The 4,396-nt window shown below is 48.3% G+C and overlaps 1 long non-coding RNA gene across 1 annotated transcript in view; it reads right to left on the bottom strand.

The window, feature by feature from the left end:
* LOC113489988 overlaps positions 1–4,396 on the bottom strand; it is an 18,620-nt gene that overhangs the window by 4,463 nt on the left and 9,761 nt on the right. The window contains exon 2 of the long non-coding RNA XR_003400122.1: positions 4,252–4,262. This is a non-coding gene — a long non-coding RNA (uncharacterized LOC113489988). The remainder of the gene's footprint in view (positions 1–4,251; positions 4,263–4,396) is intronic.

Raw genomic sequence — 4,396 nt, 5'->3', positions numbered from 1 at the left:
GACTCTTCAACCCCTCCAGGGATGGGGACTCCCCCCCTGCTCTGGGCAGCCCATTCCAACGCCCAACAGCCCCTTCTGCACAGAAATCCTTCCTCAGAGCCAGCCTGACCCTGCCCTGGGCAGCTTGAGGCCATTCCCTCGGGGCCTGGCGCTGGGGCCTTGGCTCCAGAGACTCATCCCCCCTCTCTGCCCCCTCCTGGCAGGGAGTTGCAGAGGGCCAGGAGGTCTCCCCTCAGCCTCCTCTTCTCCAGACTGAACCCCCCCAGTTCCCCCAGTCGCTCCCCAGCAGACCTGTGCTCCAGACCCTGCCCCAGCTCCGTTGCCCTTCTCTGGCCACACTCGAGTCATTCAATGGCCTTTTTGGGGTGAGGGGCCCAACACTGAACCCACTCAAGCGAGGGGCGGCCTCACCAGTGCCCAGCCCAGGGCTCAGATCCCTTCCCTGTCCCTCCATACACTCCCAGGAGCTGCATGCCTCTGCTCCCCTTTCCAGTTCCGGTGCTGGAGGCAGAGAGACACGAATTTCCCAAACCCAGGATCCTCTTTTGGCTCATTCATTCTCATGTGACCTCTGGATGGCCTTCACCACACAGAGACTTCCAAAGCCAGCGCAGGAAGAAAACCCATGGCTTGTGAACCACTTACCTGTACAGACTAGGTTTGCTTTCCTGCCTGGTCTTTTCTTTAAAAAATCTTAAATTTTCAGTAGCAGTTGCTGCAGACCTTTGAATGCTGTCAAATCTCCAAAAGCCTGCAACCCAGCATGGCCAGCGCACGCTGAACACAGCCACACTGCTCACCTATGGGGCTTTCAACCTGTCCTCAGCACAGCTGCTCCTGTGCAGCCCCTTCCCACAGCCCTTCTCCATCCTGCCTCTCTTCCACCAGGATTTCCTCCATTTTCCTGGCTTGGTCCCATCCTTAGTATGAGCTGTAACACCAGGCACCACTGGCTGCGTCAGTTCTGGCACCACCACAAGCCACTCTGGACTGTCAACAGTTCATGTACTGCCAGCTGAGACGCCTTAAAATCACCCTCCCAACTTCAGATCTGCTGAAATCCACTTTTTCTCTTCTTTTTATGATTTGGCCACTCTTACACTTTAGTTTTACTTTCCAATCATTTCTAGCATGCAATAATTAGTATGACAAACTATGTGAACAGTCCTTTTTAACTCTGCGCTATAAAACCCACAGTACTACGTGTCTGATCAACTATTTATCTTCAAACTTCTTTTAGCCACAGCCTGCTGATGGAGCAGCCACAAAGGTGACCCGGTAAACATACTGACAAAGAAGGATGTCTTTTTTTTCCAGGAGTCTTGAGACACGCTTGATAAGCTCAGCCAAAACCTCTCTGATGGGGAGCACTTGGCAGGACAAAGAAATTGAGATAATGAACTGACCTTCCAGGAAAACAGAAGTCAGCAACAACTATTCTGGGAACTGATGTCCTACGCCCGCTTAGGTTTCTACACCAAAAAGGTATAAAAAGTAACTCGCTACCTACCCAAAATGAGGATCTCTGCAAGAGCTTCCCTGTATGAGATCTCAGGGACAGACCAGAGCCTTGCTGCAGACCCCTGGCTGACTGCAGACTCGGTGACATGGATCATCTTTGAAGGGAGACTCTTCCATCACCAGTTTGCCCCGCTCCTGGGAACTGTTCGGTGAGTGTCATACTGGTAACATCTCACATAATATATTTATAGCTGCACACACAGGGAAAGGTTCATTAAGTATATATTTGCTTCGCTAGCTGGAATTCTGTAAAAACTTGTAATATACATATATTTGCTTTACTCTTATATATACTTGCTTTCCTAGTGGTAATTTTGTAGTGACTTGTAGCATATATTTATATATGCATATATTTGTTTTTACAAACAGTTTTCCAGACAGAAGTCACCTCCCTCTTTCAGTTTAAGCCAAAACCTGAGCAAAATTAAGCCAAACTAAGCCCAAAATCACCATTTTCCACAAATGTCTAGGAGGAAGAACATGTCATGCCTCAAAGGAACAAGATGTTGACTACGGTAGATGCTTCTGACTGTTATAAAAGTATTTTCAGTTAATGACATGACATAAACTAAATTTAAATTTACTCTCCAGGAGTAATGGGCAAGGAGCTGTAGCACAGACCATCACAGAGCTAGCTAATACTAGGTGTATCTGCAAGCTGGTCACCCAAGGTAGACCTCAAAGACTGCTCCACACAGCGTGGCAGAGCTGTCCCCACCATGGAGCAGCTCTCCTATGTCCACGGGGACTGGTCCAGGGTGCGGTTAGCTTGGCACCAAAGCAGAAAATTATTTGTGTTGGCACATTCGAGCCTCTCGGGATTTTCTTGTGTTTTACTGTGGGTTCTTCAAAGCCTTTTGGTCTCAAAATACACTCTCCTACACCAGACAAGTGCCTTGCTCCTGCTGCTCCTGCCGTTATAAGCAACTTTTACAGCTTTGCTGCTTCCCAGCATTTTTTTCTTTCACTTCCTTGCCTTTTTCCTTTCTGTTTTTTCCACTTAGAGACAGAGACAACCTTGTATTTGTCAGGCTGAGCTGGCTGAACCTGCCACGTACAACGGAGCCAACACAGCCAGGATATTACATGTACCAGAGGCAGATGTTGGGCACGGGATGGGCTACCAAGGGCAAGGTTGTGCTCATGGCCCAGATGAAACAAGACCTCTGGCTTAAACAGGGTGACGGAAGAACCCATTTGCAGAGATGAGGAGCGAATCTGTTGGCAAATGAAAGGTGAAAAGGCCTCCCACCCAAGATGGAAAAGGCGGTTGTATCACAAGCTGTCTGGCAGAGCCAGGAAGTTCTGGAGGTCTTATCACAGGATGCTGCAGAATAAGTTCAGCTCTGTGGGGAAAAAGATAATCTATTAAATGGACAGATTCCACCTCTTCCTCAGGAAGTCCCTGAGCCACAAACCTATGCAAGTGGCATGCATTTTTTCAGGAGAAAAAGCACTGTTGTTCACATACTTTTCCCTAAGCAGTCCCTCCTGAGGTCAGAATACCAGCCAAGACGGATCTTTGGTCTCAGCTGGGACAGTGCATTAAACCAGCACAAGGTTTTACCCCTGCTCTGACGCGTGTGGGCCAGGCTGACACAGATGATGGATGTGCAGGGCCACATCAGCCTGATCGTGGTAGGAAGCATCTCTTATTCTACGCGGTGCTTTCATGGGCAAGACCAGCAACTTATCGAGTCAATTATTCTGCAACTGCTACAGGCCTCCTGCAAGTAAATCATCATAACAGATCATTACAAACCACCTCTCTGCAACGGATGTTTCCTCATACTCTCAGAAAGAGATTGGTTGCCTCACATGGAGGTTCAAGAGCTTTTGTAACCGTGGAGCTATTTTCCCCCAGAAGAACTGAGCATTCAAACTGCCAGCTCAGGAGAGCTCCCACTCAGAGGACAGGCAACCTTTACACAGACAGCTCTACTTGAGCTCTGCCAACACAGATTTAATCTCACAGCGGTATGTGAACGCCTCTAGTTGGTTGGGGAGAAAACATTACTAGTTTCCCTCATGGGTAGGGAAGGTTATGTTCCTACACTATGTAAAAAACCCCTGTGTCATAAGAAATTTCAGCAAACCTGCTTGTTTCAAACTGTGCCCTGAATTCCCATCTGAAGGAAGACAGCCCCAACAAGACCATACATAAATATATTGAGAACAAGAGACGGGCTTGTTCAGTCTGGGGGAGAAAGGCTGGGGAGATCCAACTGCAGCCCTGATGGAGAGTCGGAGAGATGATGGAGCCTCTCTTCTGGCACTGGCAGATGGAAAAAATAAGGGGAAACACCTCAAGTTGCACCTTGGGAGGTTCAGAATGGATGCGAGGAAGACATTTTTCCTCTGCAGGGTGATGCAGCCTGAGGACAGGTCACAGAGAGGTGAGGGTCCCCATCAGCTGGGTAAAGTCACAGGTGCCTCACTCTGATGTTGGTGAAAAATCAACTCAGAGTAGGAGTTCTACACCAGAGAAACCTTCCAGGTAACATTTTGATTTTATATCCTCCCTCCTGTTCCTTTTAGCTGCTCATGAAATTGAGGATGTGGTTATTACAGGTTTTCCCTCGTTAATTCATTGCAATGGCAGTTGTTGCTGCCTTTTATCTCAGCAGATGCTCCTCAAAGCCCCGTCCTGCCACAGCTCCCCTCTTCCATCACCTTATACAGGGTTGCCACCTGTTGTGGATTCACTCAGCTGCAGGTGTCTGCATTGACTCTTCTGATATCTAGCACCAGCACAAGTATTTTAGCACTTAAACTACTAAAGAGAACTCTTTCTTCAGAAAACCAGCCAGCCGAGTGACTCTAATGCTAGTGCAGTAGACTGATGGCCTAAGACAGACAGGCTTGATGTGCTTTG

This window comes from Athene cunicularia, assembly GCF_003259725.1.
Source record: "Athene cunicularia isolate RWA chromosome 1 unlocalized genomic scaffold, athCun1 chr1_part2, whole genome shotgun sequence".
Taxonomy (NCBI): Eukaryota; Metazoa; Chordata; class Aves; order Strigiformes; family Strigidae; genus Athene; species Athene cunicularia.
Note: the sequence above shows the minus strand (reverse complement) of the source record. Positions and strands in the feature narration are given on the sequence as shown.